The sequence below is a fragment of the Coturnix japonica genome, chromosome 24, assembly GCF_001577835.2.
Source record: "Coturnix japonica isolate 7356 chromosome 24, Coturnix japonica 2.1, whole genome shotgun sequence".
Classification (NCBI taxonomy): domain Eukaryota; kingdom Metazoa; phylum Chordata; class Aves; order Galliformes; family Phasianidae; genus Coturnix; species Coturnix japonica.
The window spans coordinates 137,108-150,181 of NC_029539.1; the positions used below are offsets into that span (position 1 = coordinate 137,108).

The 13,074-nt window shown below is 53.7% G+C and overlaps 1 protein-coding gene across 3 annotated transcripts in view; it reads right to left on the reverse strand.

Moving 5' to 3' along the window:
• The window catches only part of PKNOX2 (PBX/knotted 1 homeobox 2), a 91,066-nt gene extending 80,632 nt beyond the window's left edge, over positions 1-10,434 (reverse strand). For 2 of the 3 annotated variants that reach the window (XM_015883803.2, XM_015883805.2), the window contains exons 1-2: positions 10,309-10,434; positions 8,316-8,437 (exon numbers count right to left, since the gene is read on the reverse strand). The gene's annotated coding sequence lies outside the window, so the exon portion shown is untranslated. Of the gene's footprint in view, positions 1-8,315; positions 8,456-10,308 lie in introns of all 3 variants that reach the window. The other variant, XM_015883804.2, reaches the window with a different exon arrangement.
• Positions 10,435-13,074: the final 2,640 nt, after the last annotated feature.

Genomic DNA, 13,074 nt, shown 5'->3' on the forward strand with positions numbered 1-13,074 from the left:
AGCACAGCATGGCCAGCAGCATCCTGCACAGCACAGCATGGCCAGCAGCATCCTGCACAGCACAGCATGGCCAGCAGCATCCTGCACAGCACAGCGCCTCGCCAGGGCCGCAGCAGATAATTAATTTGCAAACAGTGTTTGGCTCCTGCAGTCCCCGTGTTTTCTTTGGTAGCGGAGTGGAAAGGTTTATTTAGCCGGCAGCAGATCCACAAACATTCCCCTATCCTGCAGGGAGAGCCATGCCGACCGAAAGGAGATTTAATTAGCAAAATCTCGTTAGGCAAACGAAATTATCCGTAAGACAATACTCCTCTGGACAGGGGGTATGATTAAACAAAGCCATTAATTGAGAAAGGAACTCCAGCAGCTCCATCGCCTCTGTGAGGTGGGGATGGGGTCGGGGCGGTGGTGGGGTCCCCTGGGGCACCAAACACACAGTGGGGATGGGACCTTCTGCAACCACTGCTGCTCACCCTGAGGGCTGCTCTGCAGAATGCAAACCCCACTCTTCCACCGCCCAAGTTGGTGAGCACCCAATGCCATTTTATGCCTTCTTTGCACCAAAAAAATAACAACAAAAAAAGCACGTTTAGGAGCCACATTCCCACTCATGACGCTGTTTCTGGCTAATTTAAGGATAATTTGGAAATATTTCATGTTCTTGCTTGCAAAGGTTTCACCAGGAAGGTTTGTTCAGCACATGGGGAGGTGATGGCAGTGGTACAGAGATGCACGGCACGATGGGGAGAGCTGAAGTGGCTGACGGGACCATGAGCTGCACTTCATAAGTCGCCATGATTTAGAATCTGCTGTTCTAACAGCCGGCGGGAGGAGAGGACGGGGACACGGCCGTTCTCTTAACCTTTGCTTTATTAGTGCATTATGGTGCGACCTATAAAAAGCATCAATTCATGGCTTCGTTTTCCAGGAAGTACTCCGGGATCATTTTAAAGAAAAAAAAAAAACTCATAAAAATAGGTACCCAGCACAGCCATGGGCTCATATAGAGCCGGGCGGTGCTTCTCATTTTATGACTCTTGTTCAACAGTGATTGCCAGAGTTGCTCACCTCCAACAATACATCTGAGCAGGGAAAAGAAATCCCTGAAAGCAAAACATCTCCCCGTAGTGTCAGCAGGCACAGGGAAAAGACGCCCCCAAAATGAGTAAATTCATGGCCAGCCCAATACAGCAACCTGCTCCCTTGGGCACATTTTGACTCTCCCACCTCCATTTCTTATCTCTTCTGCAATGGGGACTGTTTTTCCCATTCAATCCCACGCAATGCTGAGAGGAGAGCTCACAAGTGCAGGGAATGCCCCAAAATGGGGGTGTTCTCACACCCACTTCTCTTCCATCATCAACACTTCCCCGCCACCATCAACCCACTCAAGAAGAGTCTGACCATTTTCCATTTCCCACATCTTTGGGGTATTTGCCACTCTATGCAAAGAAAAGCAAACCATCACCCAGCTCCTATGGGATCGCACAGTCTTGTTGGCAACCGCTGGGGCAGCTGCCAGGGATGGACCTTTACACACAATGCACCCCAAGGAACAACCCACCTGATGCCGGTGGGTAATTAAGCAACCCCAATTAAGCCTCAGAGCACGTCCGGTCAACAGCAGGTGGCAAGAAAAGGCAGACTGGGGCTTTTTGCTAAAATTTAAGCCAAAGAGGGTTGGAAATTTTGCAGATGTTGCAAACAATGCACTCAGTGCTCTTCAGCAGCACCTTTTAATTATAAAAACTGAAATGCTCTACGATTCCAGGGAGACGAGGGCAGCAAAGCTGGGATCTTCATGGGCATTTCCATGGGCAATGCGGCAGAAAGCTGTGTGCAGCACAGGGATGCTCCGCTCAGCACCAACCCCGGCTATTTTTGGGTGCCTGCAGCAAAAGGACTCCGTTTCCAACAGCAATGCCATGCAGGGGGCACAGTGCTGTGCGGGATGGGCTGTGTTCACGGGGAGACAACCAGGAACAGAAATAAACACAAGTTCGGGTTTCAGCCGACGCAAAGGGAAAGAAACACCCACACTGCTCTGGGAGGTGTTTGTCAGATGAGAGGGGAGAGCGGCGATATCTGAGCCCGCAGCAGTGGGGCAGATCCCAGAGCTGGAGGAGAGGTGTGAATCTGGGTGGGGAGAGCCATAAATGTGGCCCCACAGCTGCAGGAGCAGAGCCTGAACCACACGGTGCCGGCAGCTGGTCCACAAGCATCCCCCAAGTCACAGCATGTCCCAAAACAGAGCACCCCTAAATCACAGCATCCCAGAGCCGCAGGGCAGCTCCCTGGCTCAGAACAGAACTCCCTTCTGGGGCGCTGCAGAAGGCAGAAACCATCGCACAGACAAGTTCCCCATCCCTACACAGGGCAAAGCACCTTGTCCGCAGGAGTCCCACTGTGCAGCCACGTGTCCCCGGGTTGTCCCCAGCAGAGGTCACCAACCCCTGCTGATGAGAAGCGAACCCAGCTCTAATTAGGGCTAACGAGGATGAGAGGTTCCCCGCACAGAAGAGGTTATTTATACCGTTGATTACAAAGCTGAAGGTGCTCTCATCAGAACTGATTTTTTGTAGACATCACCAAAGACCCCACGAGGAGCACAGCACCTGATGCTGGCATCACTGCAAACGCTTGCCACATTTACCACGTTCCCACCTCCTGCCTCAGTCTGAGTTTAGAGCAAACTATCTGCATTCTCCCTGCATGCAAAAGGTTTTCCTTTTTTCCTACGTGGCTGTGCCCACTGCATGACATTATACAGACCTATGGGTGATGCACCAAGAAACTGCTCCCATCGAATGGGCCAACCCTAAAACCATCCCATAACCACCCCAAAGCCTGCAAGGAGCACAGTGCTCCATTGCCCATTGTGCAGCACCCTGAAGCCCTCCCACCACTCCCCACCCTGCACTCCTGTTTTGCTAATTGTACAAACCTAATGGGGGAAGGCACCGGCAAAAAAGGGTAATGGCCATCAGGCCAGCAATAAAACACAACTAATGGTCCGTGGGAAGGAATCATGTCCACTTAACACCAGCTCTGAAACTAATAGAATAATGGCACACCAATGGGCTGCGCTGTGCTCACACTGCTCCAATGGCAAAGCCACATTCTGCCCCAACATTTTGGGGAGCATCTCTCGCCTGTGCAGAGACATACTGACCAATGGTGGCCTTATTCAGGCTTTTCTGGATGTTTTATTTTGAAACTTAAACATTTTGGTGGGATTTCTGCCCGCATTAAACAAAAATGGTGTGTGTGAGCCCTTTCCTTAGGGGAGGGGTGGGGAAATGCACGTTTCTCCTTTAGGAGGAAAAAAACAGCATGAAGAACCGTTGCTCAGAAACTTTCAGCGTGACCAAAGCCCTTAAATTCCAGGAAAACCAGGATTAAAAGCGGATGTGGAGTATTTACCAGGGGTTGTGTAAATAGAGACACGACACGGCTGGGGATGTCACTGCACTCTGAAACATCCCAAGTATGGGATGGACTGTGCAAATCAGAGCTTTCCACTGCCCCAACATCAACACATGGGGAAAAAAACAGTTTTTCTTAATGCCGCTGGGCTCATTTCCAGCACATCCCAGTGAGCTGCCATCCCCGTCAGCTCTCACTAAGGAATTACCAGACATATTTTCGATGTGGTAGGATGGACATCCACATCACCCAGTGGCAAACCCAACGCTGCCTCTTCCCAGTGGGAATACCTGATTTCTTCCCCCAGAATGCTGAGGGAGAAACAGCAGCGTGCTCACATTGCAACGGAGGCAGGAGGAGCACAGAACAGGGGGATGCTCACCCTCCATGCTGGATTTGGGATTTCCCAATGGAGTGCAGCACAGTTCCCCCCCACCACTTATTCCCACCACCAATCCTGTTGCTGCGATTTCCCCCAGACTGAGCCAGGAGTAAAGGCCCCTGCTTGGAAAAACATCTTTCCTTTTGCATTTTACCTTCCAAGGACCAAACCAGTGATTTTTCCCTTAAATTCAGGCTGGGAGCCCAACCACACAGCTCACCCCAGGCTCAGCCCCATGGCTGTGCCATAGTGCAGCTATTTTAAGGCTGAGATAATGTTTCACCAGCAAATTCTCCAGGTTTCATGTGACATCACCCAGCAGTCCTAAAATAAATGGGCAAACCCTCTCCCATTTAACCACCAGAAATAGCACCAGTGCTACACACATTAACCCAAAGGGTTTCTATGGCTGGCTCTTCTTGCTGCAGTGAGCAGCACGAGAGGAGCTCCAAACACACAGAGATTTGGTCAGATGCTGAATGTAGGCTCATTACAGGGCTGAGGGATGGGGCAGTGGATTGGAGCTAAAGCTGGGAATGGGGAATGTTGGCTCTGGATGGAGTTGGGATAGGGTCGGATTCCTCCTCAAAGTGTGGGTTTAACCTCTTAACCCCCAATGCTGGCTTTGCTCCAGCACTTCTGCGAGCTCCACTGGTTTGGGTTTATCTGGGGAGATTTGATGGGGCTCTGCCAGTAACACACAACTGTGGCACAATTAGCAAAAGCTGCCAGAATGCCCCAAAAATGGGGTCAGAAGTGGATTCCCCACACAACAGCAGCTCAGAACATCACCCACAGCTCCTGTGCCCAACACAACATGACGGGGACGCAGATGGGGAGCTGCCTTGTGTTGCATTCTCTGATTTCATCACTTGCAAAGGTGGAAAAATCTCAGACTGCGCATAGAGAGCAGTGAATATCCCACTGAAATGATGCAGGCGGTCAGGAGGCGTTTGTCCACCCACCACCCCAAACCCCAAAGCAGAATCACGTGGGTCCATCCTTTGCACCAAACCCAAATCCCCCACCCCATTCCCAGCACATTTTGCTCAGTTGTCCACAACCCCAAACTTGTCTTCTGCAAACACTGGGGCAAAACATTTGCCTTCTGGGAGGAGGAAGTGCAACAGCAGCACTGCAAAAGTGACTCTGTCCCATGGTGCTTTTCCCAAAAATCCCCTTTTTCCTCCCAAATTGCACTCCCACATGGCACCACTGTGGTGCTGTGGGGTCACCAACCTGGCAATGATACCGTGTGATCCCCTCCTGCCCCTGGGAAGGGGCAGTATTTATAGCCCCGCTCTCATCCTCGCCGCCCCGATTAATTAAATTAGTACAAAGGAGGGTTTGTTGAGCGCTCCCGGCCTCAGCCAAGGCGGGCTGCAAACAGGAAACAAAAGGTTTAATTCTGTCTGGTTTCATGAAGGGTGCTGTGTGTCCCAGCCCAGCGCTGGAGCGGGGCCAAACTGCTGCCCCTATGGCTCACACCAGAGTGGGGAGGGGGCAAAATGCACCACCAGGGGCAACATGGCAGGCTCTGCAAACGGGTGTTTGCAATGGGAGCTTTGCTAATGGGGGCTCTGCAAAAACATTGATGCAAATGAGGCGTTGCAAGATGGGTGTTTGCAAACGGGGTGTTTCAAACTGAGCTTTAAAATGGGGGGCTTTGCAAAGCGGGTGTTTGCAATGGGGGCTTTACAAAGAGGGCGATGGAAATGTGACTTTACAGAGGGAGCAGTGGAAAACAGGTCATTGCAACAGGGGCTTTGCAATGGAGTTTGCAAAGTTGGGTGCTATAAAGGGAGCTTTGCACAGGGGGTATTGGAAAAGGTGTGTTGGAGTGATGGCTTTGCAAAGGGAATGTTTGCAATGGGGGCTTTGCAAAGAAAGTTTGCAAGGATGGCTTAGCTTAAAGAGTTTGCAAAGTTGGGTGCTGTAAAGGGGCCTTTGCAAAGGGACATGCTGTAAGAGGGGTTTGCAAAAAGAGCATTGCAGGAAAATTCAACAAGAATGCTTGCAACTTGTATTGGGGGAGCAGCACGGTGCGTAGCTGGTTGAAGGTGGAAGGTTTGCAGGGATGGGAAAACACTCCTTTGTTTTGCAAACTCTGTTTCTGTAGCAAAACTCAAAGCAGGGCAGGGACAGAGGCACTGCTGCTGGGTGTGCTGAGCCCTCCCCAGCTCAGTGCATGGATGTGCAAGCAGCAGGACAGAGATGATGCTGTGAGCCCGTGCAATTAATTCTGAGAGTGCAATGCACGATGCATGCAGAGATAACAGCCCCGGCTCCTGGGATACTCCCAGCCCCCGAAGTAGATCCCAGCGGGAAGGGCTGCGGGGAGCGACGCGATCCCACCTTGAGATAACCTTGGCCGCCCCCCGGGTGCTCAGCACGGAAGCAGCCCGCTCGTTTTGCAGTGGGATTTGCTGTATCTGTTCTCCAGCTCTACTCGTTGGGATGCTCAAAAGTGGAAAATAGGGGGGGTGAAAAAAAAGACCAAACACTTTGTGCCCTGGAGTCTTCTTATGTAGGGAAGATGAGGAGACCAGAGTGCCAGAATGTCAATTTTGGGGACAGGGGAGGAAGCTGGGGGTGGTGCTGATAACCACAGTAAGGGCTTTGCAGACCTATAAAGCACCTTCCAACAAAGCAAGGCATCCAAACCCACCGGCCCTACAGTAGGGGATGACGTGCAGCAACAGTTTCAACACCTTCTGATTTTTGGGGGGATTTCAGGTCAGCTTCCTGAGCCCGTGCGATACGATTTTTAATGCCCCAAATCCTGGTTTTGAAAGAGAAATAAAACACATTGCCTGCAACGCTTCCAACCCAGCCTGGGATTTTCGGATATCCACATCGTGTCCATTAACCCCCATCCTGCCCCGCTGCCATTCCTCACTGTGCTCCAACAGCTTTATGGAGGTGTACAAAGGCAGACATTGTGGCCGAGGGACGCAGAACAGAGCCAGCGTGAGCCGAAAAAATGTGGTTTTAGTTATAACTATTTTCATAGTTTTTGCAACACCTTATTAAAGTTGAAAGCTACGCACATAACGGAGCTGGTGGCACTTTCCTGAGGCACTCCAATCGTATTGCACTGCAGCTGCCCTCCTGAATTTGGGAAGGGTTGGGATGCAGGTTGGGATACGGGTTGGGATGGGATTTGTGGTTGTGTGTTGGGATGTGGGGTTACAGCTCCTGGTGGGACACAGGGCTTTGGGTAGAGAGGATCAGTGCGTGGCTGCACGCAGCCCTTCCCCTGCACTCCCTCTGCCTTGTGCTGCACGATGCCCACCTGGTGCTGCGCGATGCAAACAGGCCGGGCTGTAACTGGGAACAATTCTCCGTGTGACCCCAGAATTCCCATTGGAATGGCCGGCTCAGGGCGATTTCGCTCCCACACTCACTGAAGGGTCGTGAGCGTCAGCCCGGTTTTACCTCCAGCATCTGCATCTCGTTAGCAGCGCCGCATCGCCCAGCAGCGATGACCAAAAAGGCACTTTTTGCCCTTATTTTTGTTTTACATTGAAAAAAACTCCCTGCTGCGCCAGACGCAGCCCTGCACCTCACGGCGCTCACACAGAGCGAACCAACACCAATTTAAGTTTATCAGCGCACGCTGGAGCCCAACACGAGGTTATTGGCAGAGGAGGGGAGGGGGAAGCGCGGAGCCAAGGCCGAATTCCCGTTGTATTGACACAGCTGCGGGGCCGTCCCACTCCAGCTGCGCTTTGGGGCCATCCCGTGGGATTCTCCCTTGGATTTTCCACCTGGAGCATCCCCCGGCACCGTGTCCCTGCAAGGATTAAGCCCATTTCCCCCAGCGCTGCCGCGTTGAGGCAGAATCTTCACATTCTGGGCTAATGATGCCGCAAAATAATTTTTTTCTAATTAGCGGCCGTTTGTTCTTAACAGGATTCCAATTGCAATTCTCATTAGGGGAAAAGCTGCTCTGCGCTCAGCCCTCTGTGAGACGTTCCCAACAACAGCCACCAGTGGGGACGTGGGACAGCTGCAAGTTAACACCAACCCCAGAGCTTAACCAAAAACACCACCAAAAAAGCACAAATTGGACCCAAAAAGTGCAGTCAGAAAGCAGAAAGTGGCAGCGCTTAGACAAAACCTGTGATACCAAAATGATTTTTTCCCCCAGAGAGCACCAATCTTTGGGGTTTTTTTGCACAGCAGACCTTAGGAAAACTATGGGAAAATGCATTTAGTTGTTTGCACTCAGTATTTCTGCAAGGGGAGAAGTAGCAAAACCACAGCACAGAGATCCAGGAGAGCACTCAGCCCAAAAACCCAAAGCTGGACATTTTCAATCAGTGTTTCCTACTGCAGCACCACTTTGAGCCCCGTATATTTTTACACCATACTTTCATGCACCGCCTCCAACCTCCCCATCCATCCACCCAACCACGGTCAAAAAGAACTTTCAGCCACATCATCACAGCATTGCAGGGAGATACTGGGGGAAGCCAAGCCCATGGCGCTGCACTCTGCTCACCTACACCTGCACATCGGCCACGTCAGGGGGATGGACGCTCAATTCCTGCAGATCTGCTGTGGTTGGGACGGGCGGCGCAGGCGGGCGGCGGGGCAGGGACTGCTCAGCCATCAGAAAGTTCCCTGGGAAAGCAAAAAAACCTGCAAAGTGAGGAGGTCTGGTCAGGGCCGGAGCTTCTAAGCCAGCAATATTGCAATATGAACGCAGATATTGATGCTGAAACGTGGGCTGAAGTGCGACCAAAAATTAATATGTGGATTAAAATGTGGGTTGGGTGCAACAGCAGAGAAATGCGGGTCCTTCCCCCATTGCTGCCTGCACCGGTGCTCCCCACCCATAATTGGATGCGGTCGATTAACTTTTGCCCCTCATAATAAGGGAAACCTCAGCAGGAGGAGTTGGGTAAACAGGGAGTGGGAGGAAAACGGGGGGAATCCCAATGTCTCCCTCCACCCACCCCAAAGTGCTGGAATGTGCCCCTCCTATGGGCATTATTTGGGTTTTGTGCCTCAGTCAACCCAAAAACAGTCCCAAAAATGGGAATTTTTGTGTTTTCTTTAAAAAAGGGCTGAGAAATAAAATCCAAAACTTGGGAAAACACAGCAGGGAAAGTTTCAATGAAGTGAGGAAAATAAATGATAAAAACCCCAAAAGGGGCTGGGAGCCCCAGTCTACATCCCCAGCCAACTGTTATGGGGCCGATACCCAAACAAAGAGCAGAGACACAAACCTCGGGGAGGGGAGCGGGAGAGCAGGGCAGCAAAAAGATGCAAAAACGGTGTTTGAGCCTTTCAGCCCTGGGCTGGTGGTCGGCCAGGGGTCCCGGCACTGGGCAGGGTGGTGCTTTTGGAGTGGTGCTCCACAGCTCTGTGTGTTACTCCAAGGGTGCACCCCAAGTGCACTGCAATGGGATGGAGGCATTGCAATGGGTTCAGGGAACGGCGAGCAGCTGGAGTATGTTGCAAAGAGCTGAAGGGTTGCAACGGGCCAGGGGGGATTCCAGTGGGTTGGGGTGCCTGCATGCAGCTGGAGTGCATTGCAACGGGACGGGGCAGGGGGAGTTGCAAGCAGCACGGATGCATTGCAAAGGACTGGGGGACTGCAAGATGCTGAGTGCACGGCAAAAGACGGGATTGCAATGGGTCAGAGGAACTGCAAGTGACTGGGGAGCATTGCAATGGGCCAGGAAGGACTGAAACGGCTTTGGGCGACTGCAGACTGATGGGATGCACCGCAATGGGGCTGCGTGCAGCCGGGGTGTACCATAGTGGTATTGCGAGCAGCCGGGGCGCATTGCAACGGGCCGACCGGGCTGCAGGCTGCTGGGATGCACCGCAAAGAACAGGAGGACTGCAACGGGGTACGGCAACTGCACGCGGCTGGAGCGCGATGCAACGGGATGGGGGGCAACGGGATGGGGGGCAACGCAGCCCCTGTGGGGGACAGCAAGGGGCCGGGGGAAGATCGCAGCGGGCTGCCGGGACCGCGAGCAGCCGGGGAGCATCGCACGAGGCGGGGGGGCTGCAACGGGCCGAGTTGGGGCACGGGAACCGCCGGAGGGATTTCGGGGGGCCCAGGGCTGCAACGACCGGCACGAACCGTGAGGATCCGCGCCCAGCCGGAGCGCAACGCGGCCCCGCGGGGAACGGCCCCGGCGCTACGAGCACCGCGCGGCCGCACAGCGCTGCAATGACCGGGGGAGGGGGAAGGGAAGGAATGGAGGGGGGGGGGGGGGCGCCTCCCGCCCCCCCGCCGCTACGCACCGCCAACGGGAGCCGCGCACCGGGAGACGCGGGGGGGGAAACGGCGCCGCAGCGGAACAAGTTACTTCCCGCACCGGAGCAAAAACGGGAGGAGAGGGAAGGGAAGGAGGGAGAGGAGGGCGCGGAGGAGCCGCCACCCGCCGCACGTGCCCCAACGCCCGGGGCCGCTTTGTCCGCTCGGCTCCGCCCGCCCCCGCGCGGCGGCCCCGCCGCTGAGTGACAGCGCCTACCTGCCGCCAATCTTCATCACACCGGCACCGGCCTGACAGCCCGACAGCGCTGCCGCCCGCCCGGCCCCGCCGCGCGCAGCGCCGCCCACCAGCGCGCACCGAACCGCCCGCAACGCGCGGCAACGCCCGCAGCCCGCCCACAAACCGGAGCGACGCGAGACGAGACACGCGCCCGCCCCGATGCGCCCCACGAGCTGCTCCGACGGGAGCGGACGGGGCACGTGCTGCCGGGCGCTGCGCGGTGCGGAGCTGGGTGCGGAGCTGGGCGCTGCTCGGTGCTGCTGGGTGCTGAGCTGGGCGCTGAGCTCCGTCGAGGCCGCGCTGGCAGCACCGAGGGCACCGGGGGTCGCTGGAAGCGGCGCGGAAACCTGGAACAATGGGCACCGGGGGCACCGGGAGCAAATGGAGCCACTGCGGACGTCGGGCTGGGAGCCTCAGGGCCGCCTTGAGCCGTTTTATTTCCGCGCTCCTGGAAATAAACTTCTGACATTCGACTTATTGCTGAGAAAGACTGAATTGCAGCCGGCGCCCCCAGCACCGCCCGGCTCAGAACTGCCGGCTCCCTCCGCTGAGTCGCACAATAAGGTTGAAGTCTCGCAGGCTGCCCATCTTTCCTTCCTCACAAAGTAAAACAAAAGCGAAAGGGGAGAAACGCAGTGAAATTTCAGTTTTTCCACATGTTTCCGTGTGTTTTGACTACAGCCCACACAGCCCATAAGTCCTGGGGCAGTGATTTGTGGGGGTTCTATGTTGGTTTGGGTTTGGAGCACAAATCGGGGTCAGGGTGCTCATCCCACCCTCAGCGCTGCTCCATTGGCAGCACCCAGCGGAGCGGCCCCACAGCTGAGCTCAGCCCCACGCAGGGCCTGGGGAGGAAGGGCTGGGGCTCTGGGGCTGTGTAGGATGGGATGGATGCACCGAGGTGCACATAAAGCTCATCCCACATCTGGGGGCAGTGGGATCACTGTGCTGTTATTAGTGAAAGTGGTGGAAAACAGGCAGAAAATGGGTGCTGAGGGAAGGTTTCCAGCATCGCCTTCCCAGCAGCCCCATTTGTATTTTGATCCACAACTCTGCTGTCAGTTCCCAATATTTCAGGGTTGTTCCCCATCCCAGCAACACCCCACAGTCCCATCTCTGCCCTACAATCCCATCTCTGCCCCACAATCCCATCTCTGCCCTACAATCCCATCTCTGCCCTACAATCCCATCTCTGCCCTACAATCCCATCTCTGCCCTACAATCCCATCTCTGCCCTACCAACTCACCCCAGCCTTTCTGGGACTGGGACCTCATGTTTGCACAGTGGGACACAGCGCTGCCCTGCAAACCCAGCACCTCATCGGCTCTCACTGCAAACTCCTCCCAAATTTCCAGCAGCTTTGTATCAAATACACCCAGATTTGATATCAAGTACACATGCTTTGATACAGAATACACTCCATTTAATATCACACACGCTCACTTTGATATCAAATACATCTTCTCCTCCATAGGGTGATGCTGCCAAGGGAATCCAAGCCCCCAGTCCTTGCTCAAACCTCCCCATCCCACATCAGGAAATGGAAACCTCCCTAAAATTAAATCCTTTTGGCAAAAATAGGGTCTTTGCAGCACACACCCACACCAAGGCTGTGTTTTGTGCACTCCAAGTTGTAAATATGCAATTAGAGCAAACTAATTAGCACTTATTCAAGAGCACGCCGAGTTCCTTGTGCGAAGTGGCAAGAGCACTCAGAGCAACTTTACTAAAATATTAAACATTTGGCAAGAGCAGCGACACAGAGAACTTGGCGTATTTACATTTTTACATGGCTGCAGGAGACACGAAGTCACCCCAGGCCTGGTGCTTTACTCTGCTGTTTGACCACTGCACCGTAAATAATTCAGCTCTCCTTCCAAGATTGCGTTGGAGCTGGTGTTGGGTTTCCATCCGCCGTGATGGGGTGTGATGGGAGATGCTGAAATCCCCTGAAATATGTGTAGGGGAGGAGAGGGGCAAATCATTAAGCAATAGATGTTAAAACAATGGGAAAGTGGATGGTGAGCCCCAAATGGCTGACATGAAACACACCCAGGGTGGCTCCTGATTTCCCTCCATTTGCTGTACACCACCAGGTAACCACTGCTCAGATATCCACTGCTCAGATAATAACCATCCCCCTCAACAACATTATCCCAGCTCACAACTTTCCTGGGAACAAGAGGAGATCAAAGCCAAAAGGTTCATGGCAGCAACATAACAGCACTGTTTGCTGCTGGAAAACAAATAGCAAGAAGGCACGGTGCATTCTGCACATCCTCATGGCAGCCCATAGACCCAACAGCCCCGAATGGGTAAGTGCAGGGGGGATGTAATGAAGGCTTTATCAATAATCCAGAGGCATCCATCGGCCAGCCAGGGGTTAATGACACCTTGCTGAGTTGGGAACGCATGCTGGGGTCCTTTTGGATGGAAGTGCTGAGTAAATGGCAGGCGAGATGGCTTTTATTAGAAAATCCCCACTGCCAACTTGCTGCTTTTAAATGTTTAATTTCCAGCCGTAATAAAGTCTTGCTGCTCCTTCGGGGTCTCCCAGCCGCCGTTCCCATCCACGCTCTGTGCTGCTGCAGCCCGCTGGATTTGGGCTCAAACTGCAGCGTTTTGGGTTCGGTCCATGCTGGGGGCTCACCCAACCCACAGGGACACAGGAGATGCAGCTCTGGTCACAACTCCTTAAAGATGCAAATTGAGAATCAGCCATCATAGCACGAGTCGTGTGCTAA